The 23,932-nt window shown below is 37.9% G+C and overlaps 1 protein-coding gene across 3 annotated transcripts in view; it reads right to left on the reverse strand.

Annotated features, from left to right (window-relative positions):
* Positions 1-23,220, reverse strand: part of OTUD7A (OTU deubiquitinase 7A) — a 412,217-nt gene extending 388,997 nt beyond the window's left edge. For all 3 annotated transcript variants that reach the window (XM_020968629.2, XM_020968633.2, XM_020968631.2), the window contains exon 1: positions 22,939-23,220. The gene's annotated coding sequence lies outside the window, so the exon portion shown is untranslated. The remainder of the gene's footprint in view (positions 1-22,938) is intronic.
* Positions 23,221-23,932: the final 712 nt, after the last annotated feature.

Consider the following 23,932-nt stretch of genomic DNA (forward strand, 5'->3'; position numbering starts at 1 on the left):
GGAAACTACATCCTGCTAAAAGGCACCATAGACAATGAAGTAATATCATTACTAAACATATATGCACCAAATGGTATAGCATCCAAATTCTTACAGGAGAAGTTCAGGGAGTTACAGGAAGAAATAGACAGCAAAACTATACTAGTGGGGGACCTGAACCTCCCCCTCTCGCACTAGATAAGTCTAACCACAAAATAAACAAGAAAGAAGTTAAGGAGGTGAATAGAACATTAGAAAAGTTAGGTATGATAGACCTCTGGAGAAAACTGAATGGGGATAGAAAGGAATATACTTTTTTCTCGGCAGTACATGGCACATACACAAAAATTGACCATGTACTAGGGCATAAAAACCTCACAATCCAATGCAGAAAGGCAGAAATATTAAATGCATCCTTTTCAGATCATGATGCAATAAAAATTATATGTAATAAAGGGCCATGGAAAGATAGACTAAAAAATAATTGGAAACTAAATAATCTAATCCTAAAAAATGATTGGGTCAAACAACAAATCATAGAAACAATCAATAATTTCATTCAAGAGAATGACAATAATGAGACAACATACCAAAACCTATGGGATGCAGCAAAAGCAGTTCTTAGGGGAAGTTTTATATCTCTAAATGCTTACATAAATAAAATAGAAAAAGAGGAGATTAATGAATTGGGCATACAACTAAAAAAACTGAAAAAGAACAAATTAAAAATCCTCAACTAAACACCAAATTAGAAATATTGAAAACCAAAGGAAAAATTAATAAAATTGAAATTAAGAAAACTATTGAACTAATAAATAAAACTAAGAGCTGGTTTTATGAAAAAACCAATAAAATAGATAAGCCTTTGGTTAATTTAATTAAAAATGGAAAGAAGAAAACCAAATTACTAGTATCAAGAATGAAAAGGGAAAGCTACCACCAAGGAAGAGGAAATTAAAACAATAATTAGGAATTATTTTGCCCAACTATATGCCAACAAATTTGACAATCTTAGTGAAATGGATACATATTTACAAAAATATAAATTGCCCAGATTAACTGAAGAGGAAGTAAAATACTTAAATAACCCCATCTCAGAAAAAGAAATTGAACAAGCCATTGATGAACTCCCTAGGAAAAAATCTCCAGGGCCAGATGGATTTACATGTGAATTCTATCAAACATTTAAAGAACAATTAATTCCAATACTATATAGACTATTTGGGAAAATAGGTAAAGAAGGAGTCTTACCAAATTCTTTTTATGATACAAATATGGTGTTGATACCTAAACCAGGAAGAGTCAAAATAGAGAAAGAAAATTATAGACCAATTTCTCTAATGAATATAGATGCAAAAATTTTAAACAAAATACTAGCAAGTAGATTGAGCAACTTATCACAAGAATAATACACTATGACCAGGTAGGATTTATACCAGGAATGCAGGGTTGGTTCAATATTAGGAAAACTATCAGCATCATTGAGCATATCAACAACAAAACCAACAGAAACCACATGATCATCTCAATAGATGCAGAAAAAGCTTTTGATAAAATACAACACCCATTCCTATTAAAAACACTAGAAAGCATAGGTATAAATGGAGTCTTCCTTAAAATAATAAATAGCATATATCTAAAACCTTCAGCAAGCATTATATGTAATGGGGACAGGCTAGAAGCATTTCCAATAAGATCGGGGTGAAACAAGGATGTCCATTATCACCACTGTTATTCAATATTGTACTGGAAACCTTAGCTTTAGCAATAAGAGAAGAAAAAGAAATTGAAGGCATTAGAATAGGCAAAGAAGAAACAAAGCTATCACTCTTTGCAGATGACATGATGATATACTTAGAGAATCCTAGAGAATCAAGTAAAAAACTACTTGAAATAATAAACAACTTTAGCAAAGTTGCAGGCTATAAAATAAACCCACATAAATCATCAGCATTTCTATATATTACCAACAAAGCCCAACAGCAAGAGATAGAAAGAGAAATCCCATTTAAACTTACTGTAGACATTATAAAATATTTAGGAGTCTACCTCCCGAAACAAACCCAGGAACTCTATGAACACAATTACAAAACACTTTTCACACAAATAAAATCAGATCTAAATAATTGGAAAAACATCAGTTGCTCATGGGTAGGCCGAGCTAATATAATAAAAATGACAATCCTACCTAAGCTAATTTACTTATTCAGTGCCATACCAATCAAACTAACAAAAATTATTTTATAGAGTTAGAAAAAATAATAACAAGAAATGCAGGGGAAGGTGGCCTAGCAATTCCAGATCTTAAATTGTATTATAAAGCAGCAATCATCAAAACTGCTTGGTACTGGCTAAGAAATAGGGAGGTGGATCAGTGGAATAGGTTAAATATGCAAGACACAGTAGTCAATGACTATAGTAATCTATTATTTGATAAACCCAAAGACCCCAGCTTCTGGATAAGAACCCACTCTTTGAAAAAAACTGCTGGGAAAACTGGAAAAGAGTATGGCAGAAACTAGGCATAGACCCAAATCTCACACCACATACCAAAATAAAGTCAAAATGGGTTCAGGACTTAGATATAAAGGCTGATATCATAAGTAAACTGGGAGAACAAGGAATAGTTTACCTATCAGATCTATGGAGAGCAGAAGAATTCATGACCAAACAGGAGACAGAGAACACTATGAAAAGCAAAATGGATAATTTTGATTACATTAAATTGAAAAGTTTTTGCACAAACAAAGCCAATGCAACTAAGATTAGAAGGAAGGTAGAAAATTGGGAAAGAATTTTTACAACCAGTCTCTCTGATAAAGGCCTCATTTCTAAAATATATAGAGAATTAAGACAAATTTATAAGAACACAAGCCATTCCCCAATTGATAAATGGTCAAAGGATATGAACAGACAGTTCTCAGATGAAGAAATTAAAGCCATCTATAGTCATATGAAAAAATCTCTAAATCGCTATTGATTAGAGAAATGCAAATCAAAACAACTCTGAGGTACCACATCACACCTATCAGATTGGCCAACATGACAAAACAGGAAAATGATAAATGTTGGAGAGATGTGGGAAAATTGGAACACTAATACATTGTTGGTGGAGTTGTGAAATGATCCAACCATTTTGGAGAACAATTTGGAACTATGCCCAAAGGGCTACAAAAATGTGCATACCCTTTGATCCAGCAATAGCACTTCTAGGGCTATATCCCAAAGAGATCAAACAAATGGGAAAAGGACCCACATGTACAAAAATATTCATAGCAGCTCTTTTTGTGGTGGCAAAGAATTGGAAATTGAGAGGATGCCCATCAATTGGGGAATGGCTGAGCAAGTTGTGATATATGAATGTAATGGAACACTATTGTGCTATAAGAAATGATGAACAGGCTGACTTCAGAAAAACCTGGGAAGACTTATATGGTCTGATGCTGAGTGAAGTGAGCATAACCAAGAGGACTTTGCACAGAATAACAGCCACGTTATGCGATGACTAATATTGTTAAACTGAACCCTTCTCAGCATTATGAGGATCTAAGACATCTCCAGAGGCCTCGGGATGGAAAATGCTGTCCACATCCAAAGAAAGAACTATGGAAGTCGAATCGCTATCACTTATTTTTACCTTCTGTTGAGTTTTGTTTCATCTTTCTGATGGTTCCTCCTATTGGTTTTAATTTTTACTTACAACTTCACTAATGTGAAAATATGTTCAATGGGTATGTAAATGTAAAGCCTATATCAGATTGTGTGCCGTCTTGGGGAGGGTGGGGGGGGGGAAAGGAAGAAAAATTTTCAACTCAAAAGCATATGAAAAAAATTTTTTTTAATTTAAAAAAAGAAGTGAATGTTGAAAACTAAAAATAAATTAATTAAAAAATAAAAAGTCAGGGGCAGCTAGGTGGCACAGTGGATAGAGCACCGGACCTGGATTTGGAGGACCTGAGTTCAAATCTGGCCTCAGACACATCAACACTTACTAGCTGTGTGACCCTGGGCAAGTCACTTAAGCCCATTGCCTACCAAAAACAAAAAAATAAAATAAAATAAAATAAAAAATAGAAGGCATATAACTATTTTAAAATGTTGCTATAAATGTTTTGGAGTAGATAGAAACTTTTTCCCCTTATCTATAGCTTCCTTCAGTTAAAAGCTTAGTAATGGAATCCCTCGTTCAAAGAATATGGACATTTTAGTCACTTTCTTTGCATAATTCCATATTGCTTTCCAAAATGATTGTACCATTTTATAGCTACACCAACAATTTACTAGTGTCTATCTTTCCACTACCCCTCCAACATTGTTGCCACTCTTTGTCATCTTTGCCAATTTCCAAGGTGTGAGATAAAATCTTCAGGTGTATTGATTTGCATTTCTCTCATTAATGATCTGGAACATTTTTTTGTGTGGTTTTGAATACTTTGCAATTCTTCTTTTAAGAACTGTTTGTTCATATCCTTTTATCATTTATCTATTGGGGAATCACTATTAATCTAATATATATTTAATTATTTCTATAATCTTGGATACAAAATCCTCATCAGAGAAATTTGATACAAATTTTCCCCCATTCAACCACTTCCTTTCTCATCCTAGATGCATTAATGTTGCCTGTACAGAAGCTTTTCAGTTTCAGGTTCCCTCTTCTGCTGTAAACACAGTATTACGTTCATTTACTTTAATCTTTTTTTTAAGTTGGTTCTATTCCCACTGGCTCTCTTCCCCTTATCCCTGATCCCCTCTTCTCATTTGACACCCCTTTCCCTTTAGGGTTTATTTATTAGAGGCTTTTTCTTTCCTGCTTTTATCTGGTTATATATATTTCCCACTCTTTTTTTTCTTTCAGATAGTCAAGAAAATTCCCTTTTCTTCTCCTTTCAGCTAGTCCTGTTCCTTAGTTTTGAAATTTCGTTTTTGTGCCCCTTTCCAAAAAGGACTTATCTCACTCTCTTCATTACCCATCTTCTCTTTCTGTTTCCTCTAGACCATTATTCTGTGATTCATGACTCCTCTAATTATCTGGTCTCTCTTTCTTTTTTCTGTACTCTTCATGCAATCCAAGCTTCTAAGGTATCTATTCTAGGCTCTCCCCTCTAGGTGCTTTCTGCCACTACCTTGCAGGGCTTGCTCTGTGGATTCACCTTTTGCATTGTGTCTAACTTCCAGAACAATGCCTATTATTGCAGGTATCAGAGAAGATACTGCCCCATGGTAAGAGCCCTTCCCCCACCACTGATCTATACCTTTTCTTATTGGTTTTTTTCTTCTACATTTGCCTGGAAATCTTTTCCCTGTGTCCATACACTCCCACTCCTCCAGGCAACAGTTGTACCCAGGGGTTCCAACTCCTCCCCTCAGGACAAGCAGACTTTCCAAGAGTCCTAGAATCCTTTGCTGGACCTTCATCCAGACCACTCCTTCTAATTGTAGGTGTCCCATGGAGTTCTGTTCCGGGCCCTCATGTCTTCTCCCTCTATACTACTTTACTTGGTGATCTTATCATCTCCACGGATTTAGTTACCATCTCTATGCTGACAATTTTCAAATCTACTTATCCTGCCTCAGTCTCTCTTCAGACCTCCAATCTCATATTCCCAAGTACCTTTCAAACATCTGGATGTGGATTCCAATAGATACCTTAAACTCAACATGTCCAAAATTAAACTTATGATTGTTCCCCCTATACCTTCCCTATTTCCTTTCTCCTCTGTTATTCCAGAGGGCAATACCATCCTCCCGTACTCAGGTTTGCAACCTAGGAGTCATTTTCTCCTCTTAACTTTCTCTCATCCCCCCACCACCACATATAGTCTGTTGCCAAGGTCTGCTGATTTCACATTTGCAAAATCTCTTGTATAAGTCCCCTTCTCTCCTCCAACCTGGGGCTGGCCCTCATTACCTTATGCCTGAACTATTATAGTTGCCTGCTGATGGGTCTGCCTATCTCAAGTTTCTATCCACTACAATCCATCCTCTATTCAGCCTTCAAAGTGATTTTCATAAGGCCCAGGTGCAACCATGTTACAACCCCCACCAAATTCCAGTGGCTCCCCATCACCTCCAGCATCAAATACAAAATCCTCTATTTGACATTCAAAGCCTTTCATAATCTAGCACTCAGCTATCTTTCCAGTCTTCTTACACCTTACTCCCTGCCATATGCTCCTCAGTCCTGGTCTTCTGGCTGTTCCACAACAAGGCACTCCATCTCTTGGCTCCTAGCATTTTCTCTGCATGCCTGAAATACTCTTCCCTCCTCAACTCTGCCTACTGCCTTCCCTGATTTCCATCAAGTCCCAACTAAAACCCCATCTTCTACAAGAAGCTTTTCCTGGCCCCTCTTAATCTTAGTGCCTCCCCTCTTTTAATCTTTTCCTATTTATCCTGCATATAGCTTATTAGCACATATGTGTTTACTTGTTGTCGACTCCATTAGATTGTGAGCTCCTTGAGGGCAGACACTTCCTCTTGTCTCTTTTTGTATCTTCAGCACTTGGCACAGTATCTGGCATGTGATAAGTGCTTGATAAATGTTTATTAACTGACTTAGTAGCAGAAGACTTGTTTGCTTAAAACAAAAAGCAACATGATACAAGAGAGAAGACACTGGATTTGGATTCTGTGCCTTTGGGTTTGAATTCTTGCTCTGGAACTATTTACCTGTGTGCCTCGATTTCTTCCTTTGTAAAATGAGAAGAGTGGACAAGACAAGTTGACCTTTCTGGTACCCTCTAGCTCTGAATCTATATTCCCACTATCCTAAACTCAGAAAATACTAAATGCCAAGCAAAACCTAGCTCTGAAAAAAAAACCCTATCATTTTCTCTTACATGAAGTTTCTCGAGACAGAGAAATCATATCATATATTCACATTAGAAATAGTAAGAACATAATTTCAGCATCTATACAAATATCCCCTCAGAGGTAGTTTTAAAATTCTAACACACTTCAAGAGAAAAAATATAGAAAGTAAGAGAGATATTTAATACCTTTGTCACTTCATAATCCCTCCAAAACTTGGCAATGAGACAGTGATATAGGAGAGATATATCAGATCTCACATCTGCTCTAACTTTGCCAAAATATAAGGAAACATCTTTCAGTTTATAGAATTAGAGCTTGAAAGGATCTTCTAACTTCACACTTGAAATCTCAAAGGTCACTTAAGGCAACTCATACCCTAAGAGAACTCATCTATTCCATCATCTCTAACAAATAGCCCCCCCCCATCTCTGCTTAAAAACCTAATTTTTATTTGGCACGTATTTTGCGTTTGCTTACAGGTGTACATTTTGTTCCTTATGATAGAACATAAGCTGTCTGAGGGCAAGGACTGTTTTGTTGTATTATCCTTGTGTCCCTAGCCCCGATACAATTACTGGCACACAGGAAGAACTCAAATGATCACTGACTGACTAAATGTCTTCATTCTGACCTTTTCATTGTATAGATGATAAAAATTGGAACTCTGAGAGGTTAATCTACTTGTCCAGTTGATTGACCACAGGACTGAGACTGTAACTCATATCTCCTGACTTGTAGATTCAGTATGCTTTCTATTATTATTCCCTGTTCCCAACTGAAAATGGATTATTAAAAATGATTTCTCACCGACTTTGTGGGAACATGTCAGAACTGAAGCAAAGAGAGCATGGGATTCAAAACCAGCTGTAGGCATTCTCCGTGAAGACATTCAGGGGTGGAGATCATTTCTCAATTTTCTTTATATGGGTATCTAAATATGTATCTATATAAAAATTGCAACTCCTTTTATGAGTTCACCAAAGTTTACAGGAAAAAAAGGCAATTATTTTTTGTACACAGAAGTCCTAAAATCATTAAGGCCACAAAACACTGTGAACTAGAGTAAGGATACTTTTTTCCAAAAGGGGGAAAAAAAGAGAAATCAGACACAAAAAGTCAAGAAGCAGGGAAAAAAAATAAAGCAGCATCCAAACTATCATCAGGGACCTGCTACAGAGAAAGAAGCTATTTCAGTGACAGTTCATTGCCAACATGGTGCCTCACTGGGAAAGGAAGGTCAGTAACTGTGAGGCTTCCATTCCAACAATGTAAATAAGTAAATGAGTTCAACAGCATAGCCCAAATGACTGAATCTAGTCCAAATAATGGTAGTTCCTCAATTAGATTTGGTTGAATCATATCACTTTATGAAACAAAGGCTTCGGTATAAAATAGACATATGGGAGCTAATGGAAGGTGGGCCAGTTGTAGCCAGAATAGTGTGTAGACAGACTGGTGTAGGTGAAAACTGTACTTGGAGCCAGAGGTCCTGAGTTCAAGCCTTGGGACCCCTTCTTGTATGACCTTGTTTAAAAACGTCACTTAAAACTCTTTGAGCCTATTTCTTCATCTTTAAAATGAATTGGTTGGAATAGACAAACACTAAGATCTCTTACAGCTCTAATTATTTACAAGGGACCAACCCCTAACTCAGTGCTGAGCTACCCTCTACAAAAAGGGTGTAGAGAGCTTTAATTCTGTACCTGAGTGATTGCTGGTCTAAATCTACCTTCTACTCTGCCAAGGACTTTCTCGGCTGAGTTTTATAACATTACCCCTAGGTACACCTTCTGGTAACAAGCTAAAGTGTCTACTTTGAACATCTGTTAGCTGTTCTTATGCACCTAGTTTAGTCACTGCTTAGCCATACTATTTTTAACTTAACACCTTTATATTCTACCTCCTGCCAAATTCTTCATTCCTGGAATCATTTTTGCTGAATTTTCCTGAATTCTCTCTCTTTTTTTCTTTTTAAAAAGAAGGGTAGGAAAGATTTCTGAGGGGTCTGAGTAAAACAATACCAATATGATTTCTCTAGGATTGAGTCCAGGGAAGCATTGGCCTCCTTCTTGGTGACATGAAACCCTCAGGCATACAGCCCCAAATAGCTCTGACCTTCTCCCTGGCCATCATTATGGTGCCAATGCTCATCTGCATTGTTGTCTGTTCTCACTCAATCTTACTGAAATTACAATAGCCTAGACAGATATCACTTCATAAAAGACCCCCAAATGTAACATCATTATGCAAGTATAGGCATGTGTGTGTGTGTGTGTGTGTGTGTGTGTAAGTAATTTGGGTCCAAAACTAAATTTAACTGATATAGAGCACTCACACTGAGGAAATTCTTTCCTCCAACGTAGGAATGAAACTATTCTGCAATTTATAGTTACCTAAGAAACTGAGAGGTTGACTAACTTGTCCAAGGCTCAACATAGCCATGTAAGGTTTGAATCCAGATTTTCCTAGTTTTCAGTATAGCTATCTATCCATTATATTATTCTGCCCCTGGGACAGAATACATACACACATACGTATATATGTATGTGTGTGTGTGTGTGTGTGTGTGTGTGTGTGTGTGTATATGTATGTGTGTATATATATGTGTTTATTTTATATAGATAGATAGATAGATAGATAAATAGATAGATAGATAGATCTCCTTTTCCAAATATTAGTATTGAGTATGTTATACCTAAGCTATTGAATACACATAATCAACTAGCATTTACCACAATTTTCCAAACACAGTATTAAACACTATAGATACAAAGAAAGGTAAAAAAAAAAACAGTCCCCTACCCTCAAGGAGTTCAGAGTCTGATGGGAGAGATGACATGAAAACAATAAACAAACCCAAGATATATATGTGATCACTTAGGAAGTAATCTCATAGGGAAAACTCTAAGATTATGGAGGAATAGGAAAGGCTTCTTGCAGAAAGCAGGATTTTAGCTGAGAGCTGAAGGAAGCCAAGGGAGTTAGGAGATGGGGATGAGGAGGAAGAGTGTTCCAAGCATTCAGGACAGTAAAAACGTTCATATTTAGAGTTATCACGTGCAAAGAACAAGCATCCAAGAAGCCAACATCACTGGATCAGAGATGAGGAGGGGAGTTAGGTATAAAAGACTGGAAAGGTTGGAAAGGCCAGGCTATAAAGGGTTTTAAAAGCCAAACAAAAGATTTCCTATGACTATTCATAAAAGGGGTTTAACATATTTGATGATTTACTGTTGATCTCATCTTCTCATTAATTTTTACCTCTCCTCTAAGGAAATTCTTCCTTCTCTGAGGGTGGTCAGATATCACGAATGTGACCTTTACTTATCTTCTCCACATTATTAGTATTCCCCAAGAGAACATAGCTAAAGCTTCTATTGACAAATGACTGTTTTTTACCCAAAGAACCTATGCTATCTTAATAACTATAGACTAGAATGAATGAAATCATACATAAGAAATTGTCATTTTGCTTTTTAAATGCATTAGTCCCATTAAACTTATATAAAAATAATTACCTAACTTTTCTTTGAATAATTCACACAATTTTAAAGTAAGTTATGGTATTAGTCAACTGCTAAGTCATCTGCTATTGTCTCAGCCATAACAGAGCCAGAAAACAAGAGAACCCACAGAACTGCTGATCCATTGGTTTAAATGTCGAAATGTTTCAGACTCATAGTACATAGAATGTATCATATTTCAGAGACTTAGAGAAATTTAACAATCTAAACCTGTATAACTTTGAACTTTCATAATATAATAGTTGAACAATCCCAGAAAGAGAAAAAATCATGTTATATCTCATTTCCCTAAGACAACTAAGAATATTGCATACCATAGTAACTCACTATTGAAATTTAATATTTATTTCAGCCTTAGAAGTTGGTAAAAGATAAAAAGAAAAAACAAGAAATGCAAGTAATAAAAAGTTGTTCTCTTCAGAGGAATGATGGATACTTCCTTGATTAACTAGTTAATGTTTATAGCTACTCCGTGAAATGCAGACTACCAGAAATTGCCCTTGAACCTGAAAGAACAGGAGTAGAAAAGCATAATGTCATGTCTGAACAAAATAAAAATTAACATCAAAATAGGTACCCTGGCTCTATGCAAAAAAAAAATGTTTATTCTTCATTTGTAACTCTAAACTGATGCTATGCTATGGCATATTGAATATTTTCCAGGTTTTAATCAAAGGCCGCAGAAGTTCATCAAACTTTCAAAATAGAATACACTGATCTTATACTAATAAATTCTAAATGCTAAGCAGATTTGCTCAAGTGGGGAGAAAACCAAATAAATTTCATTTCAGAATTGCTATATAATAAGTCACCAAGGAGCCTGAAAGAACTTTCTCTCACCCAAGATCACTTCTTCCATTTTGTACCCTAAACCACCAGACCATTTTTTGATACTGTACTTCAAAAGACATTGCTTGCCACTTTTCTTTACAGTAATAACAATATCAGTAATAGACCTTGGGAAACCTATTTAAACTCATAATAAATTTAATTGATTTCTATATGAAGGAAGATGCATGAACTTTGCATAGTTGACAAAAAATGATTGTAATTGGTAAGTTGAAGCCCCAAATGCTTTAAAATAATCAAATAAATTTAAAGTAAACAAGAAAATTTTGTAAGTCCTTTAATGATTAGCATCTGTAGAATGTCTAATAGCCTTTTCTAACAAGTAATATGCTAACTCATTACAACACAAATTTCAGGCCACATTTTTCAAAAAGATCTAATTCAGTATTTCAGTTTGTGCCTACAATAATCAATTTGTATATACATGTTGCCAAGTTAAACAGATTCACCACAGAACTTCTAAACACAATTTAATAAACTGTAAATGCGACTAATGAATAGTCTACTCAATCCCTATTTCTGTGTTATGTTGAACAACATGTATTTTCAAATTATAGAAGGGGAGTGATCCATTTCTATCACTTTTCTATGTCTCCTCCAAGCAAGGGAAAGGAGAACTTTCCCTGAGTTAACCCTGTCTTTCATTTTTGGAGGATATCTCAGAACAGTATTGGACATATAACAATTCCTTGGTGACTATCCTATCAGTATTGGAGAGTGGGAAAAGACATAGACAGATGTCAGAAGAATACTTGAGAGTTCATGTAGCCACAGGTGGCACAGTGGATAGAATGTTGGGCCTGACGTTAAGAAGACTTGAGTTTGAATCCAGTCTGAGATACTCACAAGTTGTGTGACCCTGGACAAGTCACTTAATGTTTGTCTACCTCAGTTTCCTCAACTGTAAGATGGAGATAATAACAGCACTTACTTATAACAACTTAATAACTTAATAATAATAGCACTTACTTATAACAAAGTTGTTATAAGGATGAAATATACACTTAGCACACGCCTGGCACATAGTAGGTGTTTAATAAGTGTTTATTCCCTCCTTCCCCCTCCTATAGTTTCCAGAAGCTGTTGTTGTTCAGTCGTGTCTGACTCTCCATGACCCCATCTGGGGTTTTCTTGGCAAAGATACTGGAGCAGTTTGCCATTTTCTTCTCCAGCTCATTTTACAGATGAGAAAATTGAGGAAAATAGGGTTGAGTAACTTGTCCAGGGTCACACAGTCAGTAAGTGTCTGAGACCAGATTTGAACTCACAAAAAGGAATCTTCCTGACAACAGGTCCACACCTTACCACTTAGCTGCCTCCATGTTCCAGAAGTAAAGTTGTCTTAATAGTGCTCTCTCTCAAAATCAGGGTGGGATAAAATCTAGTATTCTTACTCTTCCCTATAGTCTAACTAACTCATATGTTAAAAGGGAGAATGTTTTCCCCTAGATAAGTTTAGGTGAATCCACATCCGAAAAGAAGGGTTAAAGGTTAAAGCTCATTATTAAATTTCAAGTTCATTTCTTAAGGAATTGATAGAAAAAGGTAAAAGCAAATTTTATTTTTCTTCTCCATGAATGTTTCTCCTTTAATTTTACTATTCTTTTAAAAATTCTTTCTTAATATAAATTTAACAAACATGGACAATTCAATCTACAAGGAACAGAAAAGAGGTTGTATATGAACCTGTGAGCTCTTGTTATGTACAATTTGTTTTTTACTTATGTGCATATTAAATTTAACACAATAGTAGCAAAACTGCCTCCCTTGTCTCTGCCCCCTTCTGTCTGTTCTCTGTATTTTTTAATGTTTCACTGAAATTCTTTTTTTTTTTTGTTTCACTATCACTACCCACTACCTTTCCTTCACTTCCACAGACAGAAGCTCTCCCTTGTAACAAATAACTATAGTTATGCAAAAGAAAAAAAACACATGGTCATTTCTGAAAACATATGATCTCATTCTGCACCTATATTCCCACATTCTACCATTTTTGACATAGATTCTATATTTAATTCTTTCTTTACTTTGTCCCTAAGTTTCCTATAAAAGTATTACTCCTACATCCAAGACAAAAAAGAAGCAAAAAAAAAAACCAATGTGTAATAATCCCTTTAATTCAACAAGTTATCTACTGAATGCCTACTGGTTTCCTAACACCATGCTAAGCTCTTTGAGAAATACATAAGGAATATGTGACAGTTGCCCCTCAAGGAGCTTACAGGATTAATAACTTCCCATTTACACTATTACTGTTGTTGCTATGACTGTTACAGTCATAGAATTAACATCTCTATTGAAGTTCTAAATCTAAGAAGCCACAAGGAGATCTCAAAGAAAAAGTAACCAACAATATTTATTGAGAAAGTGCTTAAATCAGAGGATAAATGGCTCCAAATAGAGTAAAAGTTGGGGCTTTAAAACTCATCAATACAAGCAGGCAGACAAATTGATGGACAAATTGAAACAGAAAATTGAATGGGCTAAACATTAAGTGATACAAAACTGATCTCCAGGTCTGAATTTGAAGCACCCCAAGTGTGTTTCCAATTATCTCAATGGGCATCATGAAATTCTCTAAAGATTCTCAAGACAAAATTAATCATTGTAGAAGATATTGAGTAACATCTTCTAAGGCTCATAGAATCTTAGAGATGGGATTGTCCTGATCATCTAGTTCAAGTCTTTTATTAAAAATAGAGAAACTGAGGCTCAGAAAATCACAGTGGTATTGCCTATAAATAACAGAACCATGATTCAAACAAGAGTGAAATAAATTAAATTGCATAGACAAATTTTTATAAGGTAATTCAGGAAGACAGACACAAGGAAGTACAGGAAATTTTATATGCGAACATGTAAAGCATACATTAGAGAAGTCCTACAAAAATGTGTTATATAAACCTAAAATGCTCTTTTATAAAAGAAACCCACTGAAAAACAAATTGGGGTTAAACAGTCAACTGAAATGGAATTCAGTTTTTAAAATAAATCTATGTATTTTATAAGGCATATTTATATTCCACGACTTTATATATTGCAAAAGAGTTGCAGGTCTTCATTGGCATAGTAAGTTTGCTCACTATGGGATTTCTTCACCAATGAAATCACAGATCCAGGCTATATTTTCCAAATAGTCTACAAAAGTCAAATGTGATTACTTCATGGAAAGTGCTTTGCAAATTTTAAAGCACTATATCAATTTTAACTATTATTATCCTAATTAAGTCTTCTTATATTTGCTCAAAATATTACATGTTAACAAGAATGCATGACAATAAATTATGCTGAGACATTTGGTATATCCTAGGAAAGTCAAACTCAAAATATATCACAGTCAATAGGGAATGTGTTTTTTCTATGTATCTGCTTGTGCCCAAAGAGACATGTTCAAGGTCTACTTTGAGGAGGATTTGAAGCTTTATGTAAATGAGCTCTTGCTGTAGCAAAGCTCATCTCATGAACTCAAAGAAGACTGGAACTGGAAGAAACTTGAAGGAATACCTAGTCCTCCCCCACTAATTCTGCAAATGAGGAAATTGAGGCAGGAAGGCTACTAAATAATTTGTCCAAGTTCCTGAAGCTAGTTAGTGGCATTCAAGCCTAGAATCCAGAGATCATCCAAGTCTAAGTGAAGTATTACTTCTACCACACCATGCTGGTACTGATTTAGATACAACATCAGTCAACTCAGATGTGAAGACCTCACTCTTCTTTCAAAAAAAAAATGAATTATATGTAGTAAAAACTTCACAGATAAACAATAGGGTGATCAGTCTCATCCTCTACAACTTTATTAAAAAGGATAATCATCTGTATATTTTCAAATTTTGTAAAGCATTTATTGTTCACCTAATATATGTCAGGTGGTAGAGATGCAAAGGAAAGGAAGGAAGGAAGGAAGGAAGGAAGGAAGGAAGGAAGGAAGGAAGGAAGGAAGGAAGGAAGGAAGGAAGGAAAGGAAGGAAAGGAAAGGAAAGGAAAGGAAAGGAAAGGAAAGGAAAGGAAAGGAAAGGAAAGGAAAGGAAAGGAAAGGAAAGGAAAGGAAAGGAAAGGAAAGGAAAGAAAGGAAAGGAAAGGAAAGGAAAGGAAAGGAAAGGAAAGGAAAGGGAAAGAAGAAGGAAGGAAGGAAGGAAGGAAGGAAGGAAGGAAGGAAGGAAGGAAGGAAGGGAAGGGAGGAAGGGAAGGGAAGGGAGGAAGGGAAGGGAAGGGAAGGGAAGGGAAGGGAAGGGAAGGGAAGGAAGGAAGGGAAGGGAAGGGAAGGGAAGGGAAGGAAAGGAAGGAAAGGAAAGGAAAGGAAAGGAAAGGAAAGGAAAGGAAAGGAAAGGAAAGGAAAGGAAAGGAAAGGAAAGGAAAGGAAAGGAAAGGAAAGGAAAGGAAGGAAGGAAGGAAGGAAGGAAGGAAGGAAGGAAGGAAGGAAGGAAGGGAAGGGAAGGGATGGGAAGGGAAGGGAAGGGAAGGAAAAAGAAAAGAAAAGAAAATCCCTGCTGTAAAGCATCTAGGGGTTGGGGGTTGGGGTGAGGAGAATATATTATATTATCTTATACTTTCTGCCTTCTGCCTTAGAAATGAATGACAACTACCTGCCAAGCAATTTCTTGCTTTTTACTCCTCCAATGAGACCTACTAATGCTCATTTTGCCCTTGGTCTGAAAAAAGGCTCCCTCAACTAGAGACCATGATGTGCAAAGCAGTCAGCTCTATCACTTTAAGTGGCTTTAAGACAACTACCTACCAGGGCAATTAGGTGGAGCAGTGGATAGAGCACCAGGTCAGGAGTCAGGAAGACCCATCTTCCTAACTTCAAATGCCTCAGATACTTACTAGCTGTGTGACCCTGGCCAAGTCATTTAACTCTTTCTGCCTCAGTTTCCTCATCTATAAAATGAGCTGCAGAAAGAAATGGCAAAACACTCTAGTATCTTTGCCAAGAAAATCCCAAATGGGGTCACAAAGAGCCAGGTACAACTGAAAAACAACAAAGGCCCCTCCCAGCATTCTGCATCAGTTCCAGCAGCTCTCATAACTGGAAAAGACTTGGTCTTGGTGCTGGTAGTTTCAAGGTTGGAGCTTTTCTGGACTGAGGTCTCTTTCCCTCTTTGAATCTGAAATCCTGCAATCTAATCTGTAGCTAGGAGGAGTGAACTCATTCTTACCAACATGATCTTTAAAACTACATCTACTTGACTCTTCCCTCTATCCCAACCCTCATAAGCAGTCAGTTTTCAACTCTAATCCACTCAACTTCTTCACCATCTCTTACATCCTTCTCTTCCTCTCCCATATACACAGCCACCAACCAAATTTAGACCCTTATCTGTCCCTGGAGATTACTGCAATCGTTTCTTAATTGGTGTCTCTGTTTTCAGCCTCTTCCCTCTCTGATCTCTCCTTCATTCAGCTGCCAATATAACCTTCCTAAAAAAACTCCATGTCTGCCCCCATCACTCTCCTTCAGGAATCTGCAGTGCCTTCTCAATGAGCCTAAGAGAAAATAAAAACTCTTCAGTTTTTCATTCAAAGCCCTCCGCAATCTGACTCTAGACCATCTTTTCAGACTTATTTTATATGCAAGCACTCTACCTTACAACTTCACTAGGCTATCAAACCTTTTCCCAAACTTAGCATTTCATCTCCCACCTCAGTGAGAGAACAGGTTAGGAATCCCCCATGTCTGGAATTCACTTCTTACTCACTACCTTCCTTAGAATGCCTTGCTGCCTTCAAGATTCAGCTGTCAGTCCCAGTTTCCTTCTCTGGAAAAAGAGGGAATTGAAGGGACAACTAAGTGGTGCAGGGGATAGAGCACAGTCCCTGAGTTCAAATCTGGCCTCAGACCAAACACTTGACATTAACTAGCTGTGTGACCCTGGGCAAGTCACTTAACCCCAATTGCCTTAAAAAAAAGAGAGAGAGAGGGAGTTGAGTGAGGTAGCCTCCAGGGTCCTTTCCAGTTCCAAATCTATGATCATAGCGTCCATGGGAGGCCTTTCTTGACCCCTCTAGTTTCTAGCACTCTCTCCTTCCTCAAATTATCTCCTCTTTATGCATCATATCTCCTAGTGAAATTTAAGTCCCTTGAAGGCAGGGCCTTTCCAAATTTACTATGCATTACTACCATTCAAAGCAGTCTTCAGTCTAGGCAAAGGAGCCTTACTTACAGTTCCTCACCCATCATATTCCATTTCCCCCTCCCATCTCCTCATCTTTGCACAGGATGACCTCATTCCCAGATATACTGTCTACTCAACACCACCTCTTAGAATCAATCCTTCATTTCCTTCAGAGCCCAGCTGAAAAGCCACCTTCAACATGAAGTATATACTAATTGTCCCAGCTGTTAGCACCACTCCTATAAATTACTATGTATTTATTGTGTGTCTGTTACATATTATCTCCCCTAGATAAGATGTAAGTTTGTTAAGGGTAGCAATGGTCTCATTTTTGTTTTTGTTCCCCCACTACAGTTTCTGACACATAGCAGGTACTTAACAAAAGCTTTTTGGATTAAATTATGTTCAGAAATGAATATGTGAATATGGATCCAGATTCTATATAATTTCTATGGAAGTTCTATAAAGTTAAAATCAAGAAATCCATCTATCTTTGCTTGACTCTGGAGTCAGAAGACCTAGATTCAAATCTCATCTCTAACATGACCTTGGGTAAGTCATAACCTCTCTGAGACTTAGTTTACTTGTCTATAATTTGAAGTGGCTGGACCAGATGGCCTCTAAGGTCCAATGAAGCTCTAGCTATGGCCCTTGGTATTGAAAAGCCCAAACTTAATCATAGGAATGACAAGCAAATGTTTCACAATTAAATTTCAAAATTTATCAAAAGTTTTAAAATAAAGTCTATTACAAAATGGTACTACAGCATTTATTTATTACTGTAGCATTTACTTCCATTCAAATTTTTGTCACTTTTATTTCCTATGTACTTCTCAAAGTGATAGCTTTGTTGTTGATACTTTTACTGGGAAGTACAGCTTCCAAGAGTCCTTAAAGTCACCTGTTCTTCATCCCCATAACACTACTTTCCAAAGTATGTATCAAAAGTCATTTGGTTAAGTGGAAGATAGAGCACAAGATTTTAAGAGACTTTACAAAGATAGTCTTGTAGATCTACATATAGAGAAATAAATGCTGTATGTATGTATGTATCTATATGGATTTTAAAAGTTAAAGTTTTGGTTAAGAAAAACATTAAAATTATCCAGATACTCTATGTGTGTGTGTAAATGTGATTTCTCTGATTTTGTTATAAAGACTCTTTCCTATTTGTGACTGGGCTACTATGAGTTACATAAATAATTGGGAAGAAGAGGATTTAAGGCAGCTTCTTTAAAATTCTTTAATCAACTATTCAAAGTATTTCCAGTAAACAGTAGCACCTCTTCTTAGCATAACCAGATTCTAATAACCAATCTAAGAAACATAGAAATGTTTTACCATCTTATTTGCTTCTATGAAATGTAAGCAAGCAACCCTACTGTGCCATACTTCATACTGTCTAAGCTCAGCTACTTCGAGAAAAAGGCCTTTTTCTTGCCTAATGCCACACATGGGAACATGCTGTTAAATAAACTGGCACCTACTGAAAGTCAGATTAACTACATTTAACTAAAGAACACAATTGCCTTTTTTTTCTACTCTCTTCATTTTCTAAGGGGGTAAAGTTTTACAGGCTAAATGTTTGGCTTTCCTTTACATAAACACAGCAGGTCTAACAACCATGGTAAGAATGGGAAGAGTGGCCCTTTCTAAGAGACTGGAACTGTTAAGTTGCCAAAACATCTAGCCAATGCATTCAAAACATGTGTGTGTGTGTGTGTGTGTGTGTGTGTGTGTGTTTACACTCACCATTTTTCCACTGGTCATTGGGCCTCTGTTGTCAAACATCTGATTCTCCTAAATACACACACACACACACACACACCCCAGAACACAAACTTTGCAACCAAGTATTTTGGCAGCTTGAAGATACAACCTAAAAAGGAGATTCCACATCTGGGTTACTTCCATGGAAACCTCTTTGTTTCTGTCTCCTTCCCCTTCTCCACCTCTGCAGCACAAGAGTTCAATATTAGAACTGAATTTTAGAAGTATACTAAGCAACACAGCATTCTTCCATCAAGAGCCAAGTAGTTTTCCAGCTCCACGCCCCAGACCTCCTTTTCAATACAATTCTTAGGGTTTTCTTTTTAAGAGTAGTTTGGTCAAAGCCTTCACCAAACCAAGTTCAGCACTCCCCCTACTGGCACTCCAGGAACTGACTCACCTTATTTGGTGGGTCTATAGAGACCCATGACAATGATCTTAGTGCCCAAAGGAGGCAAAAATTAATTAATTAATTAAAGTTCAGGTCAAATTTAGCTTCTCAAAAGTAAAACACTTCTTGTTTTAAATAAAGAAGTGGAAAGGCTGGAAACAGATTTTGACCAAAAAAAATTTAAGAATTAATTTAATTTTTAAAATTAAGATTAGCTGACCCAAGTTTTTAAGAAGCACCTGAAACAACTTTTCTTTTCTGCTTAAAGGACTAAAGTGGTTTTTAAAAAGCTATATGAAATACTATCACTTCAACAAATATGTTAAATAAATATACCAACAAATGAAAATCTGACATTTCCTTCAGTATCTATTAAGGTAGTGATGGCATTCATATGATATTTCTAGGGATCTATGATTTCATCCATTTAGGAGTACTCCCTCCATCAGTTCAAACTGGAATCTAGAGGAATTTTCTTATAGTGCCAAAGAACATCATATTTCAAATCAGAGGGCCTGTGTTCAAATCCTGGCTCTGGCATTTACTTTCTGTCCCTTACTATCTTGCCCTAGGCAATTCACTAAACCTCGCTGGGTCTCAGTTTCTCAACTGTAAAATGAAGAAAATGGTCTCAATGACTTGTAAGATTCTCTACATTTTCCATCCTCTTTTATCTTGATGGACAATTTCAATAAATTGCCATGGCCAAAATGCATTCAGTACTTACTAGCCAGTCTTCTAGAAATGAGACTCTTGATGCTTATCAAGGCTAGGCCTCTGCCCTGATCCGTTCTAGAAACTTTTCCAGCTTTGTAGAACATGGCAGAGGTTGAAGCCTCCAGCTTCATCTCCATGCAGCCCACAAATGAGACTTTAGAAGAGATTAAATCAACTATATGCTGTAGAACTAAATCAACTAAATGCAGCAAGTTTTCAGCCAGCTCATTCACTGTAAAACCTCATCTCTTGTTCATGCTTGAACTATGGAACTGAGTGAAATGAGCACTAGGAATATCCCCAGTTCTGTATATGGACTCAGTGACCCAGTAAGGAGCCTCAACGTTCAGATACAGAAGGGTTCAACTAACTCTCAGGAAACAGCTTGGTTTCCAAGCCTATTTCCATCTTCAACTTTTTTTTAAACTCCGATTGGCAACTCTCATAATAACACTGACTCCCCAGAAACTAGACTGAAACAAGTAACTCCAAATTAAACACCCAAGAATAAAGACTTTTAATTATTACTATCCCGAAAACCATAGAAGCAGAGGTAAAATGTTACTGTGCTGGGCTTTTGCAAACTTACTTTCTGGTCTGGGTCCTACTAAAAAAAATTTACATGTGGCATGAAGTTGATGAGTTCTTGACCACTTCAGCATGATTATAGTAATAACTCAAGGTATGCTCATTGCAATCAATTATGAATTTTCATTCATTATTAAGCATGAATACAGTAATACTTCTGCCCTTATTGAATATCCTTTGTAATGCATGAAAGTTGCTATCCAAAAATTGCCTGGGAATTCTCTTACTTCTGTTTCCATAAAGGCACTATCACAAAGAAGATTATTATCTTCAACATGTTGCTCATATGTTTGGGAAATGATTCCTAGAATACTTGGAATTGTCAACAACCACTGTGGCCTCTTATTTCTCTTTAGGTCTTAAGAAATCAAGGAAAACTGGACAGAAGGAGAAGTTAAAAGAAGGAAGGAGTGAGCAAAAACTATTCTTTTGGTCAATGAGGGGTCTTCACACTTATCATTCCTGAAGTGCTGGGGCTTCAAACCCTTAAAGAGTGAAGTCATGTTGGTTTTGATACAACAATCTACCACTATGGATTTCATTGATGTCACACTACTTTCTTACTAATACAGGCAACTATATGAAATTTGTCATCATTTTTTACAACTTTAGCCAACATCTTAATTTATTTGTTTTTTAAACGGTAAATAGCCAGATGAAAGAGAGTCTGGGTTTTGTGTACATGTGTCTGAAAAGCTTTTTTCCACTGTGAAGCATAGACAAAGGTGATAAGAATCTAACAAGTTTCCATGCAGAACTATTTGGATGGCTTATTAGTCAATTCCTCCACTCCCGTTTCCCCAAAGCACTCATTTTTCACTTGTCTGTCATAGTTGTTGGAGGTCAAGTCAAGAAAGTTGAAAATGCAATGCTTTGGTTTCTGATACATAAAAGGTATTATGGGGGGGGGAGGCATTATGAGACTTCCACAGCTATGTCTAGAGGTGGAGTAGATTCAAAGGGCTGTGCATAGTGAAGGAAAGTTTCTGTTAATGATGACATCATTGACATTTCCCAAATTTAAAGGGGCATTTAAGGCACAGCAGATGTGATTTTTTCCCCTCCAGTGAAGAGACACTAGAGAAGGCCTCTGGGTACACGGGTAAGAAATTTCCCTAATTGCATGGATTCCATTTAGACCAAACCAGAGAAAAATGAACTGTTCGTGTTCAGTTACTGTGGCATATTGCCTGTGACATTCTATGCTCCAAGTTAATGAGTCTCCTAAAAGCTTAGACCTAAAGTGTTTTTCCATTATAAAGAAATACTGAAAGACATTGATCACTGGTAATGTAGCATGTTAAAGAAAATTATAAGGGTCACTAAGGGAATAAAGAATTTACTACATAGAGATTTAATATCTAAATCAAACATTTATTTATATAGGTCCTTTCTGGAATCACATGCTAATCTGGATGAGGGTAGAAGGGAGGGAGATAGGAAACAAGCAAAATAAAGGAAGGAATTCCTGAGTTTGCCTCCTGGCTAGGCAGCACAGGTCTAATATTACACGAACGATGGTTCTAATACCTGCCAACCCATCAGCTCCGGGCATGAGCAGAGATATACACATAGGTCCCAACTGGACCCCTTAAATTGCTACATCAAAAGATCCAACAGTAGCAGCAGCAGCAGCAGCCACAGCAGCAGCAGCAAAACAATAATGAATTCGGTGTGAGATCCTGCAATGCAGAATCCTCTCCGAATCTCATTATTGAACCGAGGTGAGGGAAGTCCATGACATGGGCATCTCATGTATGTGCAAAGAGACTGAGAGGGTTACTACTGCATTTAGCCAATGGAAAAAAAGGGGACACTCCAGAAGTCAACCCTTAACCCCACCACCACCACCTTTAACCTTTCTCCCACCCTCCCGGTCGAGTGCAAGCTCTAACTTCTCTTTCAGTAAGTGGACCCAGGCGTGCACGGGAGGTTGGGGGAGGGGGGCGGTCTCCCACTCTCCCCTCCTTGCCACCCCACGGTAGGAGGAAAGGACATTGAGCGCTCCTGCTGCCGCCTGTCTCTGCCTGCACCACGCTGGGTGGACTGCACACTGGCGATGATTTCGGATTAGCAGCAGCGCACCTGTCCCATCCTCTCTCCGCTGCAGTGACACTCACAGAACCGGGTGACCTGCCTGGCGCCCGCCATAGAATGGCCCCAGCAACGCGAAGAACAGCCAGTTTCTTACCTGCTCTCTACGCCTGCTCCAATCCTTTATTAACCGACTTCCATTTTCTTTTGCTTTAAACTAAAAGGAAATCAAATCAGCTGGTTTGGTTTTTCCCCCCCTCCTTCTCTCTCTCTTCTCTCTCTCTCCCCCTTTCCCAGCTGCCGCTCTCAGTCACCGGGATCCTCCTCCTTCTAGTCCTTCTCCTCCTCCTCCACCTCCTTCTCCTTCTCCTTCTCCTCCTCCTCCTCTCTCCCCGTTGCCTGGAGGAGCAGCTGCTTCCCTCTCCTACACTCACCCTGCAGAAGCTTCGGAGAGATGCCCCTCCCCCTGTCCCTGACGTCACCTGGCTGCAAACTCCCTCCCTCCCCCCCACCCGCCTCAACCCCAACACACCCCCCTCTTCTCCCTTCTTACCCTGCAGAAGCCTCTCAGCAAGAGTGGCCACTGCCGCCTCCTCCTCCTCCTCCTCCTCCTTCCCCTCCTCCTCTATCCTCTCCACCTCCTGTCCCTGACGTCACAGGGCTGCAAGGCCCACCCACCCACTGCCTTCCTCCTCTCCTGCAGAAGACTCGGCGACAACCTGCTGCCTAGAGCTGAGCAGCGCTCCAGACCACTTGTGCTCCAAAGACGTGCCTGGCCGTGGTGGCTCCCCCGCTGTCATCCCGCCAGGAGGGAGGGAAGCCAGGAGGGGTGGCCTGGGAGCTGGAGGCAGTGCCGGGCCAAGGGGCCACTTGGCCACACCTAACGCCCAGGCCAGGATCATTCCTGAAGGGAGAGTGTGGTGATGAGGGGAAAGGCAGAGCCAACTAATCGCAACTTATTTTCTGCTGGAGAAAGAATTTTAAAAAATAAAAATGAATAAGAGGGTTGTCAAAGGGCAAAAGCTTTGGCTCAAGCGCACCGTCTATCCTTCTTAATACTTTTTTCTTTTTTGGCTTTCTGCTTCTCACGTTGCTTTTACTTCTCTCGCCACTACATTACTATCATCTCTAACATTTTCCTCTCTACTCCC

This window comes from Phascolarctos cinereus, unplaced genomic scaffold (genome assembly GCF_003287225.1).
Source record: "Phascolarctos cinereus isolate Bilbo 61053 unplaced genomic scaffold, phaCin_HiC Scaffold_3;HRSCAF=262, whole genome shotgun sequence".
Taxonomy (NCBI): domain Eukaryota; kingdom Metazoa; phylum Chordata; class Mammalia; order Diprotodontia; family Phascolarctidae; genus Phascolarctos; species Phascolarctos cinereus.